Source organism: Pelophylax lessonae (assembly GCF_965119305.1).
Source record: "Pelophylax lessonae genome assembly, chromosome: 7".
Classification (NCBI taxonomy): domain Eukaryota; kingdom Metazoa; phylum Chordata; class Amphibia; order Anura; family Ranidae; genus Pelophylax; species Pelophylax lessonae.
This window is the reverse complement of record NC_138774.1, coordinates 49,931,333-49,954,502: the sequence shown is the minus strand read 5'-3', so window position 1 is coordinate 49,954,502 and position 23,170 is coordinate 49,931,333. Positions and strand designations below refer to the sequence as shown.

At 46.9% G+C, this 23,170-nt stretch overlaps 1 protein-coding gene across 1 annotated transcript in view; it reads right to left on the bottom strand.

The window, feature by feature from the left end:
* LOC309560277 (antigen-presenting glycoprotein CD1d-like) overlaps positions 1 to 23,170 on the bottom strand; it is a 293,187-nt gene that overhangs the window by 146,499 nt on the left and 123,518 nt on the right. The gene's annotated exons all lie outside the window — the stretch shown is intronic.

Genomic DNA, 23,170 nt, shown 5'->3' with positions numbered 1-23,170 from the left:
TATTTGGCCGACAGACCCCCACTTCGGTAGAGAGGGGTCCTGTCAGCAGATGGCGCCTGCCTGTGTTCCTGGTTTGGTGAGTAAATGTTCCCCTCATGCTGGGGGTTATTTGGGCCTACTCCCGGGGGCTGGGACCGCATTCCAGGCCAGATGCGGGGGTGGGGGGTACGCCACTGGCAACAGATGAACGATTGTGCAGGGGGGGTCTCTGTCTGTACTTCCAGGGCCCATCTGCTAATCAATCCCTTCATGGAGTCTGGGGGATCCCCACAAGGGTACTCATGCTCTGCAGGCCACGCAGGGCCACCATTTTCTTGTAGCCTCATATGCTGAGGAGATCGGTGGCCATCTTGGTACACCCGGTTCGGCCATTTTGCGGTGGTTTTTCAGATAGGACTCTAAATGGGAGTTTCTGGAGGCGTTTTTCTGTGGGTGGAGCCCCTCCCTATACCCTGGGCGGTTTCTCAGCTTATTTCCTTTTGGATCAAGCTTGCTGCTGACAAGTGCAGATGTTCTGGGGCCTTCTGCTGCATCTTGGTACAGTGAGTCTGGGGGTCTCTCTTCCTCTCTCTTCTTGCCTGAACTTCAGGGGGTGCTGCAGCGCAGTGGGACTTTTAAAAAAAAAAAAATTCTGTCACTTTTTTTAGCTTTTTGCTGACGGGTTCCCCTGGTGCAACATGGACCCAACAGATCATGTGTCCCCACCTGACCCCCTCTGGGAGGCCTCAGGGCCCTCCGGATCCCAGCTGTCTACTGATGCAAGTTTGGCGGTTCTGGAAGCGTTTGTGTCCCGGGTGGAGGTGATCTTTAAAGAGCGAGGTGCTAAGAAACACTCTCTACCTACCCTTGCCTCATTTGATTCCTCAGGTTCTGACTCTGACTCAGCCACCACAGATGCGAGTCTCCCTGCCGGGTCCGCTACCTCGTGCCCTGTCTCTTCTGACAGTGAGGATGACGTTTCTACCTCCACTGCCGCAAGGCACTGGTGGACGCACTAGTTGTTTCTGTGCGTGAGACCCTGAAAATGGAGGACGCAGCTACGGCTGCGACTCGGGCGCTGGTTACGTCTGGCACTCTGAAGCCATTCAGAGCGGAAAAGGTTTTTCCCTTTCCCGTGTATTTTGACAACATGTTCAAAAAAGAATGGGGCCGCCCAAAGCGTTCCCCTGGGGTATCAAAATTGTGGTAAAAAATACTGCGCTAACAAAAATAGTGAACAAATAGCCGCTGACACTCCAACAGACTGTGATGGCAACCAAATATAACATAAATTGTGTAGCGCTTAAATGATAAAGTGAGTACAATGGGATACACACTGAAATGCAAAAATAAAGTCCAATATGCAAAATTAGACAAAAAAGGAAGGTGACCAGTCCCACATAGAAGAGTGAATACTTGTGATAAATCCCACACCAAAAAGAGAATATAATTCGCTCACCAGATGGCATGGACCCAAAGTACCTTACAGTAATTGGGTCATGCAGGCTGAAAGTGATGATCTCCTTGGAACAGATGGCAGAGGCTTCCACGAAGCCTGATTAGGCTAATTCCTTTGAAAATGTTATGTGTAATGAAACACGTTAGGATTGTCAAGAGTGCCGAATTGTATTGAATGCTTCTTACCATCTGACCCATTGTAAGTGCATTACTTTCTTTGCTTTAATAAACCATTTAAACGGTATCACGCTATGCTGTCTTTTCGATTTATCCCACGTTTCCCTGGGGTGCCTAAGTAGGTTGCTAGATGACATCCTTTTGAGGAGTCCCTTATAAAGAAGTGGACTGTGCCACCTATGGTGGACCCTCCTGTCTCAAGACTGAATAAGGCTACCATTATCCCGTTGAGGATTTCCCGTTCTTTAAGGATCCAGAGGATAGGAAGGCAGAGGCTGTGGCCTGCAATATGTACTCCTTGGTGGGTCCTGCACTGAGACTGGTGTTCACGGTTGCCCTTGTCATACAAACATTGCCTGAATGGGCTAAATTACTACGCTGTGACCTGGAGGGAAAACTGGTTCCCTCTGACTTTGAGGAGCTGTTGGACCAGCTGGTGCAGGGGCTGCAATTTGTTTGCGATACTGCACTGGACACTGCTCCCATATTGGGCTGACTGTCGGTTTTGGCAGTGGTCCTTCGGCGAATACTTTGGCTAAAGTGCTGGTCTGCGGATCAGACTTCAAAGAAGGCCTTGACTGATCTACCTTTTCAAGGAGATCGCCCATTTGGAGCTACCCTGGATGGCATCATTAAGGGTCTCACAGGGAAGAAGAGTACCTTTTCTTCCTCAGGCTAACAAGGGTAAGGACCCTCATCGGAGACGGGGTCACTCTTTCTCCGCACACAGATTTCTTCATTCCTCAGGGTCAGTCGATAAGCCAAAGCCCTTCAAGACTCCCTCGGGCGGGTCCAAGCGACCCTGGTCTGGCAAACAAAAGTCTGATTTTTCCAGACCTGCGGACAAGACCTCCACAGCCTGAAGGTGCTCCCTCACCCATATCTGGGATGGGGGGACGTCTTTTCTGGTTCCCGGCCCTGTGGCTATCCTGGCTGCCAGACAAATGGTTTCAAGCGGTCATTACGGTCTGGTTACAAGATCGGGTTTCGATCAGTCCCTCCTGTAAGGTTTTTCCCTTCCAATGTGCGACTGTCCCCAGATCGCGCAATGGTGCTCTCTGAGGCAGTTCAGGACCTGGTGCAACAGGGGGTAATAATTCTGGTTCTGTGCGTGGAACGTTTTCAGGGCTTTTATTCAAACCTGTTCACAATTCCCAGGAAGGAAGGCAAGATGCGTCCAATCCTGGACCTGAAAGTACTAAATTGCTTTGTGCGAGTTCAAAAGTTCAAGATGGAATCGGTTCGCATGGTGGTGGCTTCCCTACTTCAGGGAGATTTCCTGGCCTCCATAGACATCAAAGATGCCTACCTTCACATCCCAATCTGTGCAGGACACCAACGGTTTCTCCGTTTTCCTGTGGGAGAGAATCACTATCAGTTTGTGGTGTTTCCCTTTGGTCTCCCCTCTGCTCCCCGGGTCTTCTCAAAGGTGTTGGCCCCGATCCTGGTGCTGTTGCGGCAGTGGGGGATATCAGTCCAGAGTTACCAGGACGATCTGCTTCTCTGTGCGGAGTCTCCTACCATGCTGGAAACAAATTTGGCAATCACCATGAGAACTCTGGAGGAGTTTGGGGTGGATTCTGAACCTTCAGAAGTCGTCTTTGGTCCCTTCCATGAGACTGGACTACCTGGGCCTGACTATGGACTCATCCTCAGCCAGGGTGCTTCTTCCTCAGGAAAAACTCCAAGAACTCCGGACTGCAATTCAGCTGTTTCTGCTGGAAATCTGTCCATATGGGGGGGGGGGGGGGGGGGTTCTCGGCAGGTTGTCTGCTCAAGGAGTCTGGTCCCTGGAAGAATCCAGGTTACCAATCAATGTTCTGGAGCTGAGAGTGAGCCCGGCTTTGCCTAGTACACTGGCCTGAGTATCTGCAGGGTTGTCCAGTGTGGATTCAATCGGACAATGCCACGGTGTGGCTTATGTCAATCACCAAGGGGGCACAAAAAGTGCCCGTGTGGCTTGGAAGTGGCCGGCATCCTTCGTTTGGAGGAATGCTTTGTTCCAGCTCTCTCCTGCTATTCACATTCCAGGAATGTAAAATTGGCAGGCAGATTACCTCAGTCAACAAGCCTTGGATGCAGGGGAATGGTCCCTCTATCCGGAGGTGTTCCAGCAGTTGTGCCTTTGTTGGGGCACTCCAGATGTAGATCTGTTGGCTTCTTGGGTCAACAGAAAAGTACAGAGGTTTGTGGCCCACTCCCGGGACCCTCTGGTAGACATCGCAAACACGCTGGTGGCCCCGTGGGGTCAGTATCAGCTGATGTAAGCCTTTCCTCCTCTGAAGTTGCTGCCAAGACTTCTTCGCAGGATGAAGGCGGAAGGGATTCCGGTCATTCTTGTGGCTCTGGACTGGCCTCGCCAAGCTTGGTACCCCAACCTGGTCAGACTAGTTGCAGACGCTCCTTGGAGACTTCCTCTCAGGTAGGATTTACTGTCTCAATGGCCAATCTTCCATCCTACTTTACGGTCGCTGGCTTTAACAGCTTTGATGTTGAAAACCAGGTTCTGAAGGACAGGGGATTGTCTGCTTTAGTGATTCCCACTCTGCTTAAAGTGAGGAAAGCGACTTCTAGGAAGATTTATCCTCGTACGTGGAAGTTGTTTATTGCGTGGTGTGAGTCTCTTGGGGTTTCCCCTTGCTCTTACTCGGTGGCTCGGATCTTGGCTTTCCTTCCATGGGAAGTTGATCAAAAGCTGGCCTTGAGTACTATCAAGGGTCAGGTCTCGGCCTTGGCAATTTTCTTCCAAAGGCCATTGCCCACCCATTCCCTGGTGCGTAACTTCATCCAGGAGTTGCAACACTTGGTACCTCCGGTGTGACCTGTGTTGCCACCTTGGGACCTTAATTTGGTGCTGTCGGTTCAAAAGTATTCAGGAGATTCCCTTGCATACCTTATCCCAGAAGGATGAAGAAGCTGTCAAATAAGGACTAGATCGTATCTTATACCCCACATACACTTTTTTTTTTCTTTGTAGCATTGATTTATGCACATTCTTATGTCTTAGTTATATCTCTGTGTAACGAACATGTCACCATGTATAATAAACTTGATACAGACAAATGGGTCTACTCAGTTATACTGCATGATATAATTGTCCTAAGAATTTTAATACATGGAGATATGTACAATTTCTTTGTATCCTTCCCTCTTGAATTAAATGTATTTATCTATTGTTTACTTATTTCTATTATTTTTTCTAATTATCTTCTTGTTGCAATGTAACAGCTATGCGTGAATATTTACGATGTATCATGATACAAATAGTTTTGCATCTTCCCTGAAAAAGCTGGATTTATTTCCTCCAGCTTTATGTTTTTCTTTTTTTTCACCCCAGATTTTTCTTTTAATTCATTACTTTATCTATAGTAGCATTTTGGTTCTAATACAAAACAAGCGGTCCTATTGGAGGTAGAAATGACCTCAGGATCTTCCTGGGTGTTCTTTTTTGAACCACATATAGATTTTTGATTTATTTAAAACCATTTTTTTTCCACAATCTGTTAGGTCCATCTACTGGGTAGTTTGATCCATATTATACTATATACTATTCTTGTTGTTTATGCCATTCTTTGTGGTTGCCACACTGTAAGCTGCGCTGTGCCCCCAATGTGTCTCCCCGGCACACACAGGCCCCCGGCACCTGTTGCAGTGGGGCCTGTGCTTTGCATGGATCAATAAAACCCTAGATACAGCTATTTTTTTGACCCAGCGGGACCCTATTGGCTATTATCATATACAGGTGTGTATTACCACCCACACTGGATATAAATTGGGGTGTCTGTAGCCCCTCCCTAGCCAGCTATCCCGCTCACTGCCCCTTTGGTTCCTTGCTGGAAAGGTAAGCATCGGATGATTATATCGCTTCCTACCCATACAAGCCTCCAATATCACTCTATACTTGTATATCCTCACTGGCATCTCATAGGTCTCCCCTTGCTCTTTATAGGGTGATCCCTGTGAGCCACCTGGGGGCTGGATGTGGCAAAATGTGGTAAAATTGGGACCAGCACTTATCCCCCTCTCCATCATTCTGTGATCAGTCCTTTGTGGGATCCTCCCGGGTTAATGCATTTTCTGCAAAAACCTACATCACATTCCCCAGTTTTCTGGCAGTTTTGTGGCTGTTTCAGTCCTCCAAGAGCCCAAGGCACAACTGTGTTTCAACTTGTGATGTGTGGTGACTCTACTTTGGTAAGCATTACTATTGTATGAAATCATGGTTAAGATACCCACGTATGGCTGATGTTTCCTTGACTGTAAACCCTTATCCTATATGGATTACTACAATTTATCTTCTTTTTATTGTTTGTATGTACGCATATACTATGATATACTGATATTTTGCATTATTTTCTAAAATAGACAACTCTGTGCTCTTCTTTCCCTGATGAAGAAATCCTCTCAGGATTTCAAAACACGTTGGGACAATCTGGTTACAATCACTATCCATACCAAATCAAAGGGAAACACACCAGTGATAATCAGTGATCTTCTCCACCCTGCGCCAAATCGCAAATAAAATACTGATGTTCAGGTGGCGCTTACCACTGATCAATTAATAAATAGTGGATGAAGGGTGATGAATGAAGGTTAAGGCAATACCCTCAAGAAAGATAGTAAGCCACACCTCCATACACCCCAAAAAAGGATCAAATGGGCATCACTGTATGAAATACATAATGCCTAGAAATAAATTATAATGACACAAATCATATAGCTATTCAGTCATACCAATGAATGCTAGACTGACACAGCACCCCTAATAGTCAATTAAATAAAATTCAAATAAATAAATAAATAAAACATAGGACCCTCAATAAATGATAATAGTCCACAGAAACATAAATTGATCAGTCCATAAAGCACTCTCAGGGTACACTGATTGAGAAAAGTCCAGGGCTGTAATGTAAAGGTCCGTCACCACACCACGTGCAGCCTCTCCCAGTGGTCATACACTCACCAGAAATACACTTGTTATCAGCATGTAATTTCCACAGTGTCCCCTTGCAAGCATACAGCAGGTATAAGTCAACGCGAAGCGACGACGAAACGCGTTAGAGCGTGACCACGAGGCTTTCATGTAGTGATGCAGACCAGCTTCCCCGACCGAGGATCTCCGCTGGCCAGATATTGGCGGTGGGTGGTTGACGCTGCGCGCTTTGCTCTTTTATGCTCTATATGCGGATTTTATGAAACTTTGTTTACAACAGTTTTTTTAATCATCTGTACACATCCTGAGAGGTCCTGTGAGTGAGTCTGGTGAGACATCCCTGCTGTATGCTTGCAAGGGGACACCGCGGAAATTACATGCTGATAACAAGTGTATTTCTGGTGAGTGTATGACCACTGGGAGAGGCTGCACATGGTGTGGTGACAGACCTTTAAGTTACAGCCCCGGACTTTTCTCACGCGGTGTACCCCGAGAGTGCTTTATGGACCGATCAATTTATGTTTCTGTGGACTACTATCATATATTGAGGGTCCTATGTTTTATTTATTTATTTTATTTTTTTGAATTTTATTTAACCACTTAAGCCCCGGAGGATTCGGCTGCTCAAAGACCAGGCCCTTTTTTTCAACTTGGCACTGCGTGATTTAACTGACAATTGCGCGGTCATGCAATGCTGTACCCAAAGGCTTTCTTTTGGTGGTATTTGATCACCTCTGCGCTTTTTTTTTTTTGAGATATTAATAAGAAGAGAGCGAAAATTTTGACAAAAAATGACATTTTTAACTTTGTCTTTTAAAAAATATCCAATGTACTCAATTTATGTCATATATTTTGGCCAAAATGTATTTAGCTACATGTCTTTGACACAAAAAATCTCAATGAGTGTATTTTTATTGGTTTGCGCAAAAGTTATAGCGTCTACAAACTATGGTGTAAATACTGGAATTTATGCAGCTTTTACTTTCTGACTGCCTATCTCATTTCATGAGGTGCTAAAATGGCAGGGCAGTAACCCCCCCCCCCCCCCCAATTACCACTTTTTGGAAAGTAGACATCCTAAGGAATGTCCTGAGAGGCTTTTTTTTTTTTTTTTTTTACACATAGTTGTCATTGAAAATACATTCTACTGCTTCTCCTGAGTATGGGGATACCCCATGTGTGAGACTTTTTGGGAGCCTAGCTGTGTACGGAACCCCGAAATGCAATCACCATCTTCAGGTTTTCTAATGGCGTAAATTTTTGATTTTACTCCTCACTACCCATCACAGTTTCGGAGGCCCTGAAATTTCAAGATGGCACAAAACCCCCCCAAATGACCCATTTTGGATAGTAGACACCCCATGTTATTTGCTGAGAGGCATGGTGAGTCCATGGAATATTTTATATTTTGCCACAATTTTCGGGAAGATTACATATATATTTTTTTTTTAACAGCCTGTGGGCTGAATGAAAAAAAGAGAACCTAACAGAAATCACCACAGAAAAATTGTGTAGTATACACACCATTAACCGCCCAAACATCCAACCCCACTTATTTAATGGCGGGTATACATGACAATATTCCACGTATACCTAAAGGTATTTTAACTGCAGTGGTGAAATCACCCTACCACAGCGCTGCCATCAGAGGTATCCATATATGCTGAGCGCAAACACTGTTTGAGTCAGAATATATAAAATCAGTGTGGCAGCCGACGAGTACCTGCAAGGGAAACCGGTTAAGAAAAGAATGAAAAACGAGCAAAGTACAGTAAAAGTACAGTAGGAAATGTAGAAGAACATAAAAATAACTGAGACGACAACTGTTTTTGGCTTTTTTATTTTATATTTTTTTTGTATTTTTTTTTTAACACTTTTTTTGTGAACTGCAATTTTTCAGCTTGGGGTCTCTCAAAATGTCTATAGCCATCGAACATCTTTCGAGACCCTGTGTTTGTGTGCCCTTCACTATGTCGTGCTGTACCCTACACTAAAACTCCAGTAGTGTGTTGTAGCGCTCAAAACATTCCCCGATGCAGAGACCAGGTTGGTCAGGACAGGTGGGACAATCCGCGCCTGCTACAGACACAACATCTTCTTTGGGGGCGTCTTTGGGTAGGGGTACTCGGGAGGACATGGGAAAAATGCCTCTCATGCAGCCGGCTCACTGCATCTGGAAGGGGAAGTTGGGCAGAAACACCTCCTGGGTACAGGTAGGCAAGGATGATCTCTTCCTGAAATTCTTGGAAAGATTTGGTTCGTCCTGACGCACTGTATAGGACAAAGGCGTTCAGCATAGCCAATTGGAATAAATAAACAGACACTTTTTTGTACCAGCGTCTGGCTTTACGGGCAACTACCGTAAGTATGGCGCCAAAAGCTGGTCGTTATGGTCCACCCCTCCCATATTAAGGTTATAGTTGTGGACACAGAGGGGTTTCTCCAGTTGCCGTAGTAATTTGGATCGTCGTGTCTGCGTGAAGGGAGGACCAAATGAAAACATCCTGTGTATCCCTCCACTTCACTGCAAGCAATTTGTCAGCTTTCCAGCAGGCTCTCTCCCCCCGACTAAGACGGGAATTTACAAGCTGTTGAGGGAAGACCCGGCGATTAGGTCGCACGGTGCCACATGCGCCAATTTGTAATTCAAGAAGGTGACTAAATAGTGGCACACTTGTGTAAAAATTGTCCACATACAAATGGTAGCCCTTTCCGGATAAGGGTGACACCAAGTCCCAAACTATCTTGCCGCTGCTCCCTATGTAGTCTGGGAAGTTGGGGGGCTCCACAGTACTATCTTTTCCCTCATAGACCCGGAAACGAACTGTATAGCCTGTGGCCCTGTCACACAGCTTGTACAGTTTGACCCTGTATCTGGTGCGATTGCTGGGGAGATACTGTTTCATAGCAAGGCGGCCAGTAAACTTAATCAGGGACTCGTAAACGCAGACAACTTGTTCGGGGGTAAACAAGGCTGCAAACCGCTGATTGAAGTGGTCTATGAGGGGCCAAATTTTGTGGAGCCGATCATATTCAGGGTCTCCCCGAGGATGACAGATTTCATTGTCGTTGAAATGCATAAATCGCAGAATTTGCTCGTATCTTGCCCTGGACATGGAGGCAGAGTACAAGCGCATATGGTGAATTGGGCTAGTGGACCAATATAGCCGCAATTCACTCTTTTTGGTTATGCCCATGTTGAGGGAAAGGCCCAGAAAGATTTTAAAATCGGGAACCGCTATAGGTTTTCCAGCCGAATGGTCTGGCAAGGGGCAAATTTGGGTTGGCAGGGATTAATTGACGTGCATATAAATTTGATTGATCCACAATAGATCTGAAAAGATCTTCCGTGAAGAACCGCTCATAAAAATTTGGGGGTGTAAAGTTGGCTGTTTCCACGTGGATTTCAGGTTGGGCAGTGAATGGGGGAAGTATGGACGCTGTAGTATCAGTGGGTTTCCAATTGGGATATGCCAGCACATCAGGGAGGGCACTATAGGCTCTATGGGCCTGTCTTCGAATATGCGGTGGCTGCGGGCCACTACTTGTGCTAGCCATCGCACCAGCTTCAACTGCACTTATGGGACTCGCCACGTCACCAAGTGCTACTGCAGTGCTGGTTGTACTAGGTCCAGGGTGTACTTGCCAGGCCACCAGAAGGATGAGCGGCACTAGTACTGACACTCTGCTCCATACGAGCACGCTGCAATCTCTGCACCGCAGCAACTCCAGAATGGGGTCGGGTATGCCTGGTTCTAACAGGGACCCATCCATCGTCAGAGCTGTCTGTCAGGGAGCCGCTGCTCTTTTCAGGTTCGTATACTGACCCTGATTCTGCCAGTGAGGCTTCCCCTTCGCTCTCATCTGACATTGTCAGTATACTGTAAGCCAGAGCCGGTACAAGGGGTGGGCGGAAGGGACGGGTGCCCTGGGCGGTAACATTTCTTTGAGAGGGGGAGGGGGCGCCAAAAGTGGCTGGACAACTTCTTTCACACACTGACTGTGTGTGTGTAATTGCCGGCCACCAGCCACTAAAAGCTCTGTGTGCCACTGTCTGCAATGTGCCGAGTGCGCTCCTGCACTTGGCACAGCCTGAACCCTTCTCTTCTGTTCTTCTGTCAGTGGAGGAGAAACCCCCCCCCCCCCGATAGGCATTCCTTAGTCCTGGCCGTGACATCATTCACTGAGAAGCCGGCCAGATGGGAGGAGCATAGAGTGCTCTCCTTCAGCCGCAACCTTGAGGAGCCGAAGAGAGGGGAAGGCACAGCACAGGCACTGTGTCTCTCTGTCTGCAGCAGCGTGAAGCCTGCCTGGTGATAAGAACAAACTGGTAACTATTCAGATGGGGGAGGGGGGGTCTGGCTGAGAGGAGGTCAACTATTTAGATTGGTGGGGGGAGGGGGGTTTCTGGCTGAGGAGAGGGGGGGTCTGTCTGGCTGAGAGGAGGTCAAATATTTAGATTAGTGGAGGGGGGGGTCTGTCTGGCTGAGAGGAGGTCAACCATTTATTTAGTTTAGAGGGGGGGTGGTCGGTTTGGCTGAGAGGAGGTCACTATTTAGATTTGGGGGGTGTGGAGGGGGGATTCTGGCTGATTTAGGGGGGGGGGTTCTGGCTGGGGGGGGTCTGTGTGGCTAAGAGGAGGTCAACTATTTGGATCTGGGGGGGAGGGGGGTTTCTGGCTGAGGGGGGTCTGTCTGGCTGAGAGGAGGAGGTCAACTATTTAGATTAGTAAGGGGGGAGGGAGGGGCGTTTCTGGCTGAGGGGGGGGGGTCTGTCTGGCTGGAAGGAGGTCAACTATTTAGATTCGATTTGGGGGGGAGGGAGGGGGGTTTCTGGCTGAGGGGAGGAATCTGTCTGGCTGAGAGGAGATCAACTAATTTGATTAGTGTGGGGGGGGGGTCTGTCTGGCTGAGAGGAGCAGGTCAACTATTTAGATTAGTAAGGGAGGGAGGGAGGGGGGTTTCTGGACGAGGAGGGGGAATCTGTCTGGCTGAGAGGAGGTCAACTATTTAGATTAGTGGGGGGGGGGGAGGGGGGGTTTCTGGCTGAGGGGGGGTATTAGTAAGGGGGGGAGGGAGGGGGGTTTCTGGCTGAGGGTGGGTCTGTCTGGCTGGGAGGAGGTCAACTATTTACATTAGTGGGGGAGGGGGGTTTCTGACTGAGGGGGGGAATCTGTCTGGCTGAGAGGAGGTCAACTATTTAGATTAGTGGGGGGAGGGAGGGGGTTTCTGGCTGAGGGAGGGGGGGTCTATGTGGCTGAGAGGAGGTCAACTATTTAGATTTGGGGGGAGGGGGGTTTCTGGCTGAGGGGGGTCTGTGTGGCTGAGAGGAGGTCAACTAATTAGATTTGGGGGGAGGTTCTGGCTGGGGGGGGGGGGTCTGTGTGGCTGAGAGGAGGTCAACTATTTATATTTGGGGGGGAGGGGGGTGTTCTGGCTGGGGGGGGGGTCTGTCTGGCTGAGAGGAGGAGGGACTATTTAGATTTGGGGGGGGGGGTCTGGCTGAGATTAGGGGGGGAGGGGGGTCTGGCTGAGATTAGGGGGGGAGGGGGTCTGGCTGAGAGGAGGTCAACTACTTAGAATGAGGGGGGGGGAATCTAGCTGAGAGGAGGAGGTTAACCAATTGCATTTAATTTCTGAAATATGCAGCATGGGTCTTTGTGTTTATTACTGCCACTGGTGTTAAATTTTAAAATGCAGCATGAGGGGGTTAATGTATTGCCGCTGGTCACTGCAGCACTTTTTGCTGCATTAGTAGCACCATTGTCAGTATTAACCACTTCCCGACCTTGATTCTTACACCCGGGCCAGGGACGGGATTTGAGAAAGGGGGGGGGGGGGGGCGCAGTTTGCCATCTTCCCCCTGGGCACCTAGTGACCTTGTCCCAGCCCTGCTGTAAGCCTCTGCAGTACTGTACCAACGTCTGACTCACAGGTAAAAAAGCACCTGGTTGTCAAGGACTATTTCAACCGCTACCAAAATAAACTGCTAATGCTAGCAGGGATCAGGCCTGACTCTGCTAACACAGCGGTTTTGTGTGTTTTGTGTTTCTTTGTAAGTGAAAGTAATCTATTGATTACTACACTTGCCTGGGTGGGGTGGGGGTGGGCTGGGTGTTAGGGTTAAATGCAGGTGCTGGCAGGAATCAGTTTGGGAACCCTAAACTATGGGGACGCTAGTATAGTTCTGATCAGATCAGATATTGATCTGTTCAAACACTATGATAGTAATGGAAGTGTATGTGTGTGTGTTTTTGTGTGTGTGTGTGTATGTGGTAATCCAGGGGTTATTTCTAACTATGCACCGGGGATCTGCGCTATCTTAGACTGAAGCTAACACTAATTAATGTTACCTGTGTCACTAATAATAGTGATCAGAAAAAAAACTGTACACTATAAAAGTGACACTGTGACCGGGCAATGAAGGGGTTAACTGGGGGTGATCAGGGGGGATCAGAGGGTTAAATCTTTATTGGTGGGGTGGCGGGAACCCTAAACCTATTTGGGACAGAAAATAATTCATTAGCGCTAACTCAAGTCACAATCACACTAATACAAAAATACAGTAAACCACTATATTACCCGTGTATAGTGTGCAATGAGACGGGAGAAAGGGTTAACTGGGGGTGAACAGGGGGGATCAGGGGGTTAAATCTTTATTGGGGAGGGGGTGGCGGGTATCCTAAGTGTAAAAGGAAGGGCCGCAAGCGCTAAACCTGGTCACAAGTCACACTTATACGGGTATATAGGAAACTGCTATATACAGTATACAGTGTGTGTTGTGACAGGGGGTGTAGGGGTTAACTGGGGGGGGCAATCTGGGGTAAATGTGCCTATCTAAGTGTGTGTGTGTGTGTGTGTGTGCTGGTGCAGTACTCACAGTTTTAGATCTGCTCTCTCCACTCGGTGAATCCAAAAAGGATTTGGGGAGGAGAGAGCAGGTCTTTTCTGTGCCTGTGTTTACATGACACAGGCACAGGTCAGTATCTGATTGGGCAGGACCGATCAACAGGTCCAGGCCAAAAATCATTGGCCTGGACCTGATGACTGATCCGGTCTGAACCCAATCAGATCATTAGAGGGGCCGGTAGCACGCGGGAGCGAGCGAGGTACCGATATGTCGCTTTGCCTGTAGGGGGCTGACTGCCGCAGTATATAGTCATGCGGCAGTTGGCAAGTGGTTAATTGATTATCAAGGGTGCTGTGTCAGTCTAGCATTCATTTGTATGACTGAATAACTATATGATTTGTGCCATTATAATTTATTTCTAGGCATTATATATTTCATACAGTGATGCCCATTTGATCCTTTTTTGGGGTGTATGGAGGTGTGGCTTACTATCTTTCTTGAGTAAGGGTATTGCCTTAACCTTCATTCATCTCCATTCATCCACTATTTTTTAATTGATTAGTGGTAAGCGCTGCTTGATGTTGGAGTTCTTTGAGCTTGAACATCCTATGGTGATATAAATCACTATCCATAGGCTCCTTTACTTCCCGGTGCCATTTAGTTGGTTTGTTAACCTCTCTGCACAGATATGCACCTTATTGTTGTCATTTAAGATAATGTATTTTATGTGGTTAGAGTAATTTGTATGTAGCACCCTACAGGTAGGTGCTAGGTAAACATATAGTGGGCGTTGTCTGCCTAACAGCAGGGCTGTGATTTATTTAGTCAGGGTGTCATGGTATGGTTTCCAGGTGTGCCTGCTAAAGGGGGAGTCTCCCCACTGGCTCCTGTGAGAGGCTTCTCATAGGGCAGTGGAGGAAACCCAATCAGGGGACACATCCAGGCTTGTAACTACCCCAGAAGGCAGATTATGCTACAAAGGATTCTGGGAGTGGGTATAAGTTTGGGGGTGGCGCATGACACAATGTCTTTGGCGGGAGCAGAGTCCCAGGATGGAGAGTGCGGCTGTCTCTCCTCCTGTCTGAGGAAGGCGGATGTCTCGGGGTGTCGCCTGAGAGTCCAGAGAGTGCTGAGTTGAGCTGAGGGGATCCGGTGTGCCGAGAACCTGCGGAGAGCGAGAGGGGTCCAGTCCCAGGAAAGCCTACACAGGTCGTGAGTACTGAGGATTGCCCCTGGGGGACTGCCAGAGTTAAAGGGGACCACTCCGGAAGAGGTTCTGGGATCCTGTGCCAGCTAGCTAAAGGGGGTACCTAGGTTGAGGACCCTGAAGTTACAGAGGGGGGTGCATAGACAGTGAACCCCGAAGAGTTCAAGGTTAAAGGGGGCACCTGCTAATGGGCCCTGAATTGTGCAGAGTGTGCCGGTTGGGATTCACAGCTTTACAGGATTCTATAGCATACTACCTCAATGCAGAGCAAGGCCGGAGGGAAGTATTCAGTGACTTATAGCAGTATAACAGTGTCGGTGGTTCTACAATTTCGCAGTCCTGGATCTTCTGGACTACAAGTCCAGGATTCAGCACTTCTATTAAGTTACAGAGTGTTCTCAGAGTATGTGAGCGTTGGCGAGCGCTGGCTGGCCTCAAGGAAGCGCCAACAGGCATTTTTCAGGAACAAAGTCCCAAGTGTATAAAGTTGAAGCCTAAAGGAGTATCCCACTCATTCCCTTCTCCCATCCTCTTTATCTACAATAAAACAACAAAACAAAGATGCCGGAGTTGTCCATGTCTCAGTCTTCACACCCAGGGTCGCAGCTCACATGGGCTGGAAAGGTAACTGGTAACAATGGCAGACCCACGTTAGGCCCCAGGCCTGGAAAACCTTCATGTCAGACCTACAGTACAAAATAGAAATACATTTTTTATATTACAGGTCAAGAATTGTGAACTTTGAGGCCTCAAATGACCTCGTCACTAATTCAGTCAAAATCCTTTAGGATTTGTTGAACTTGTTTAGCCATTATTTACACGTCTTCGAGATAAGAAGCTATGTCATCTGTCCCCATATAATACTCTGGAGAGAAAAACCAACTACATTGTTTATCCCAAGTGAGATATCCTGGAAGAGGAGAGCTACAGGACAACAGATCTCAAGGAGAAAGCAGTTAAATGGGTTACTCAATTACCAGTCTATTGTTTCAATTCAGGGAAAGTCAAATACTGAGAGCCCTCAATAGAAAGAAACGTTTTTGTTTCTCTTTGCTAGTCACCAATGCACATTGAACAGACATTATTTTAGAAATATTTGAGAATATGATCATAAGTACCTACAACTTCCATAGTCTATCATATACCAAGAGGGAATGTAGAGATTATGGTTATATGGACAATCTTTTATTTGAAAATAACAGTTTATCTATTAGATAGTTGGGTATAATGGTCAGAATATATCCTGAATCATTATTGTATTGTTTACTAACATTAGAATCCCCTAATAGATACTATTCTAATTGAAAATGACCCAGATATAGAAAGTTTACATCTACCGGTTGTCGTGTAGCAACATACGTATAGCTATTTTTATATCCACATGATTTTTACTGCTACTAAATGTAAAATATATAGTATCTGGGTAAATCAGTCATTCCTAATTAGAGTTGAGCGAACACCTGGATGTCCGGGTTCGGCGGGTTCGACCGAACTTGAAAAAAAAGTTTGTGTTCGTGAACCGGACTTAACCCGAACTTTGCCCCGATCCCGAACGCCATTGAAGTCCATGGAGACCCAAACTTTTGAGCACTAAAATGCCTCTAAAACAAACATGGAAAGGGCTAGAGGCAGCAAACTCGTCTTAAGAGCATGGCAAGTGCTCTGCAAACAAATGTGGATAGGGAAATAACTTAAAATAACATAAAAAACATAAAAAACCAAAAAATTATCATCTTGAATGATGTAGGAGGAGGATGAGGCCCATATGGAGTAGGAGGTTGAGGTGGCGGTGGATATGGCGGTGTAGGTGGAAGTGGCGGTGGCAGTGGAGGAGGAGGACGAGGTAGCCAACACTGGTTTTGGTTTTTAATAAAAAAAAATTTAAATTCGGGTACACCCCAAAAGAGTAAGAAAGATCAAATTCAGCAATGGCTGGGTAAGTCCGGTATACGTGTCTATTTTGCACAAGGTACGGACAAGTCCTGTGGGATCCATGCCTGGTTCATTTTAATGAGCGTGAGCTTGTCCACATTGGCTCTGGACAGGCAGCTGCGCTTGTCTGTGATAACACTCCCAGCCGTGCTAAATACACGTTCAGATAATACACTGGCTGCAGGGCAGGCCAGCACCTCCAAGGCGTAGAGGGAAAGCTCAGGCCATGTGCCCAACTTGGAGACCCAGAAGTTGAAGGGGGCAGACCCGTCATTCAGTACGTCTAGGCGTGTGCACACATACTGCTCCATCATGTTAGTGAACTGCTGCCTCCTGCTAAGACGTTCCATATCAGCTGCTGGTGCTGCTGCTTGTTGTGGCGAGCTGACAAAGCTTTTCCACATTTCGGCCATGCTAACCCTGCCTTCTGAGATGCTGGCGGTGCCCTGGCAGCATTGACAACTTCTTCCTCCTCCTCCCCTGCCTTGGCCTTGTGCTTCCACTGTGCCCCCGCTGTCAGGTGGGAATGCCACCAGCAGCGCGTCTACCAGCATGCGCTTGTACTTGAGCATATTCCGATCACGCTCCAGTGAGGGAATTAAGGACGGTACGTTGTCCTTGTAACAGGGATCCAGCAGGGTGGCCACCCAGTAATCAGCACAAGTTACTATGTGGGAAACTCGGCGGTCGTTGCGGAGACACTGCAGCATGTAATCGCTCATGTGTGCCAGGCTGTCCAGAGGCAACGAAAAGCCGTCCTCTGTGGGAGGTGTATCCTCTTCGTCCTCCGTATCCCCCCAGCCACGCACCAGTGATGGCCATGAGCTGGCCTGGGTGCCACCCTGCTGTGAACATGGTTCCATATCCTCCTCCATCTCCTCCTCCTCATCCTCCAGAAATGTGCCCCCACTGGACAATTGTGTCCCTGGCGTTTGTGGGTGCAGGAACCCACCCTCGGAGCCACTTGCAAATGACTGCCCTGAAAGCCTTGGAATGTTACTTCTTCATCCTCCTAATCCTCATGCTGTGCCACATCCTCTTCCATCATCGCTCAAAGGGTTTTTTCAAGAAGGCATAGAAGTGGGATAGTTAGGCTGAGAACGGCGTCATCGGCACTGGCCAAGTTGGAGTACTCGAAACAGCTCAACAAGGCACACAGGTCTCGCATGGTGGCCCAGTTATTGGTGGTGAAGTGGTGCTGTTCTGAAGATCGACTCACGCGTGTGTGCTGCAGCTGCAACTCCACTACGGCCTGCTGCTGCTCGCACAGTCTGGCCAGCATGTGCAAGGTGGAGTTCCACCTTGTGGGCACGTCACATATGAGGCAGTGAGATCTGGCCTCAACATTTGTAGAGGCTTATTAGGCCCTGCCAAATACTGCTGCAGGTTCTCTCGTCTACTCGCAGCTGAGAAAGGTGTTTCACCTGTGCATGTAGCTTGCACAGATCGACCATGTCCTCTCCTTGCAACAGCAGCTCCACCAGCAACACCACGACCCAGGCCACGTCCCTTATTTGACCTTCTCCTCATATTTATCGAATTTTGGATCTTCCCCTAAATGGGTTTTTATTGATAAGTGGAATACAACAGTATGCAATGGGTGTATCTCACTGTAACATTTGCATCCTAGGCCGCAATTAAATTTTTTTTCCCCAAAATGGGTTTTTATTGCAATGCGCAATACAACAGTATGCAATGGGTGTATCTTACTGTGCCATATGCAGACTAAGCGCAATTAACTTTTTTTCCCCCTAAATGGGTTTTTATTGCAATGCGCAATACAACAGTATGCAATGGGTGTATCTCACTGAAACATATTCAGACTAAGCCGCAATTAACTTTTTTTTCCCCTAAATGGGTTTTTATTGCAATGCACAATACAACAGTATGCAATGGGTGTATCTCACTGAAACATATGCAGACTAAGCCACAATTAACTTTTTTCCCCCTAAATGGGTTTTTATTGCAAAGCGGAATACAACAACAGTATGCAATGGGTGTATCGCACTGTAACGTATGAATACAAATCTGAAAAATAATTGTCCCCTTAATTGGTGCTTGTTGAATAGCAGATTTGAAAAGCAGTGTCTGTCTAAACACTGTATGTCAAAGTTAAATATGAAGGAAAAAAGTTTTTTTCTTTTTTAAATGCAGATTAAGCAGACACATATGCACTGAGCTTGCATTAAATGTGCAGCACCGCACGCCGCCCACCTAACAGACTTCTAAAAGTTTTTTATTTTCTCCTTTCTCCTCCTCACTGGGCTCAGGTCAGGGCATAAAGATTGTGCACTGCACCCCCACACAATACAATCATTGTAGATCGCTGTCTGATTAAAGCAGATTGTTCCTATCCTATGCTTTTCCCTAAAAGCAATCTCCAGCCTGGCCCTCCAATAATCTCCTATCTCTCCCTCCGGGCAAAAAGATCATGCACTGCACCCCCACACAATCAAATCAATGTAGATCGCTGTCTGATTAAAGAAGATTCTTTTTATTATTTCCCTCAAAGCAATCTCCAGCCTGACCCTACAGTAATCTCTCCCTCAGCAAAAGCAGCAGGAACCTCTCCCTAGTATAATTTGAGCAGAGTGACGCACGGTGCTATGTGACTCCAGCTTATATAGACTCTGGGTCACATACTGCACTGGCCAATCACAGCCATGCCATTAGTAGGCATGGCTGTGATGGCTTCTAAGGGCACACTAGTTAAACGCTTGCTGATTGGCTGCCTTGCACCTGTTGAAACCGCGCCAAAACATCAAATAACATTACCGAACAATGGACAGTACCTGAACATACAGTGAAATGTTCGGGTCTGTGTCCGGGTACCGAATACCCAAAAGTCCGGTACGAACCCGAACAATATAGTCCGGGTTCGCTCAAACCTACCCATGACACATCCATCAGGTGGTACAGGACAGCCAATTGAGACATTTCAGCACATGGACATACCCCCTACCTTATAAATAGATCTGATCTGGCTGCCATGTTACATTCTGCCTTTTGTCAGTGTAGGGAGAGGTTTGCTGTGGGGAGCATGGACAGACTGTCAGTGCCAGTTCACACTGATGCGATGCGGTAACACTGCGAATATATCTGCGTGTTCCTTCATCGCATGGAGATACAAATATCCTTGTAACCTCATTCAAAGTCACGACCCTTCCTTTTCTCTCAACAGAATTAGGAATGGAGGCGTGCGATCATCTATGACCATACCCTGTTCACATGTTCGATGTCTTTGGACATCCAGGGGGCTGGCCCTAAAATTATTTTGGGTCGGCATTACTCTTTATATTTATGTTATCATTCATGTTGTCATGGTTTGCCAGAGTTGTTGTTGTGAGCTTATGCACTGTTATCCAATGTTGCCCCCATTACGGCCTGTATAGTTGGTCGGTTCGCTCCTCCCCCCTTTCCTGGGAGCTGCGATGCGCTCCTGCCGCCTTCCCCTTCCTCCTTCATCCAATAGATGCGGAGGTGTGGGCGGCTCTGGCCGCGGCGCACCAGCGCCACGCCCCTTCCGTCCTTGATATGACGCCACTTTGTTGACTGACCTACGAGCACGATGATTGGCCATCTGCGTTCCTCCACGAGGTAGTTTGGGCGCCAACTCCTGTCTGGCCATGCCGGCAGCAGCTGCACGCACTCCTCCTCGGGAATAGCTGCGCGACGCTGGGAGCGCTCTTGAGGTGACACTCGTTCACCTCCTGACTGGGGTATTGATACTTTTCATTTTCCTTGGGCATTACTGGTCCCCAGATCTGACATCCGAATTACTTACTCACACTTGGTAATTAGTTTATGGTTCTTTGTCACTTCATTCACCGTATTTATCTTCTATAATTCTTTTCTATCACACTTATCTCATGTCAGTGGCCTGCTCAACTACGCAGCCCTCTGGCAACATACCTATCCCATGTACGGGTAATGGAGGAGATTGCTATCCCTCCAATTATTATGATTTTCTTACTACATTCCTACCATCTACCCCAACATGTGCCTGGCATTGCTCCCTCAGCTCCCGGGTCGGACAGTTTAGGAGGGCCCTCCACCTCAGGTCTCCTGAGGCAACAGCTTGAACCAATTTGTAAGCTATTTTCATATATTGTGGTAGACATTGCTCAATATAGGCGTCTTTATATTTTTACATGCATTGTTGTTTTTATGTGTATCCTTTTATAGATTATCGATTGCACCAGCTCCTGAAGAAGTGTATCAACACGAAACGCGTAGAGCTTATATAATGTGATCTCTATGTATTATGTGTTCATTCTGCCCTACAATGTTTTTGTCTCTGCAACTATTTTAATACTCTTGCGATACTTATTTGTACAGCTCCCAACATGCTCTGGTTATTGAAATTACATGCATGATATTTATTGTCTTTGTTATGTTACCATTGTTGCATTCAATTAAATCAATTTACAATTTGATGATATCTCATGTCTATTGTTTTAAGGTTATGCACAGATTATAGTTCATGGTCTAGAGTGACCGCACACTTCATTTAAAGTCCCAAACCCTTTCCTTTGTTCCCATTATATTAGGGATGGAGATACAAATATCCTTGTAACCTCATTCAAAGTCCCGACCCTTCCTTTTCTCTTGTTGTTGTATCAAGACAAGCTTTTATACACCTGTTGGTGTGAGTATAATACTTACCATCATTTTAATAATAAAATACATATTTTGATGATAATGCACTGGGCTGGTGCGCCCTCTGTTTTGTTTTATGGTTATAGACGACTTTGTGCCTTTTTTGCTAATTGACGTGTCCATCTAATTGCATTATGGATAACCATCGAGGGCTTTCTAGCACCTTTTGTATATACCTCACCCTAATTATAGGAATTATGGGTTTCATCTTGCTGATCGTTCGCATGTACTTCTGAAGACTATCTATCGAAATGCTTGGAGTCTACATGTTTTGGATCTAAACAACATGTGGATCTGCGTACAGCACACGCAGTACACAAAAACACTGGTTAGGCACACAATTAACCCTTTTATCACCCTAGATGTTTAACTCCTTCCCAGCCAGTGTCATTACTCATTAGTACAGTGCCAGTGCATATTTTTAGAACTGATCACTGTATTAGTGTCACTAGTTTGCACAAAGTGTCAAAAGTGCCAGTTAGTATCTAACTGTGTGCGTCTGATTGTGTGCTGCAATATCGCAGTCCCCCTATAAGGTCCCCCCTGATCGCCGCTATTACTAGTATAAAAAAAATAAATAAAAATTCCATAAATATATCCTATAGTTTGTAGATTGATGTAAACCGATCAATATACACCTGTAGCAACCTACAGGTAGGTGCTAGGTAAAGTATAGTGGGCCTTGTCTGCCTAACAGCAGGACCATGATTTATTTTTTTCAGTCAGGGTGTCATGGCTTCCAGGTGTGTCTGCTGAGAGGGGAGTCTCCCCACTGGCCCTTCAAAAGGCTTCTCATTGGGCAGTGGAGGAAACCCAATCAGGGACACATTCAGGCTTGTAACTATCTCTGGAGGCAGATTCTTCCGCAGAGGATTCTGGGAGTGGCTATAAGTCTGAAGGGGGCGCATGACGCAGTGTCTTTGATGGGAAGCAGAGTCCCAGGAGGGAGAGTACGGCTGTCTCCCCTCCTGTCAGAGGAAGCGGGTGTCCTGGGTGGCGTCCTTGGAATGCAGAGAGTGTGAAGCTGAGCTGCAGAGGGATCCGGTGTGCCGAGAACCAGCGGAGGGAGAGAGGGATCCAGTTCCAGGAAAGCCTACAAAGGTCGTTAATACTGTGGACTGCCCCTGGGGGTCTGCCTAATGACAGAGGGGACCACTCCGGAGAAGGTTCTGGGATCCAGGAGTCAGCTAGCGGTAAAGGGGGTACCTAGTGAGAGGACCCTGAAGTGTTAGAGGGGTACCTAGTGAGAGGACCCCGAAGTGTTAGAGGGGGTACCTAGCGAGAGGACCCTGAAGTGTTAAAGGGTCACCTGCCGTTGGGCCCTGAAGTATACAGTGTAAAGTGTACAAGTTAAGGGTTGCAGCCGCACAAGTATCTATACAGAGATACCTCAGCCAGCGCAGGGCTGGAGGGAGCTGTTCAGTGACTTTTGAGCTAAAGCAGTGTCAGGAGTCAAGTATTTCACAGTCCTGGATCTTCTGAGTTGACAGATACGTCAAAGTAGAGGTTCCAGCACAGTTTCAGTTCTACAGTATCTTTAAGCGTCAGGAAGCGCTGGTCGGCATTGAGCTGGTGTCAAGACAGCGCCAACAGGCATTTTTCTTCAAGTGTCCCAAAGTGTACCTAGTTGAGCCAGAGGAGTATCCCACTCATTCCCTTCTCCCATCCCCTAAATACAATAAAACAAACAAGCCAAAGATGCCGGAATGGTCCTTGTCTCAGTTCTCACACCTGGGTTCACAGCTCAAATGTGCTGAGAGTGTTACCGGTAACAATGGTAGACCTACCTTATGCTCAAGGCCTAGAAAACCTGCTACACACTTTTTTTTTACCAAAAACATGTAGTAGAATATATATTGGCTTACATTTATGAATAAATTTGAATTTTTAAAAATTTTTATAGGCTATGTTTCAGAGCAAGTAAAAAATATTGTTTTTTTTTTTCAAAAATTGTCCCTTTTTGTTCATAGCACAAA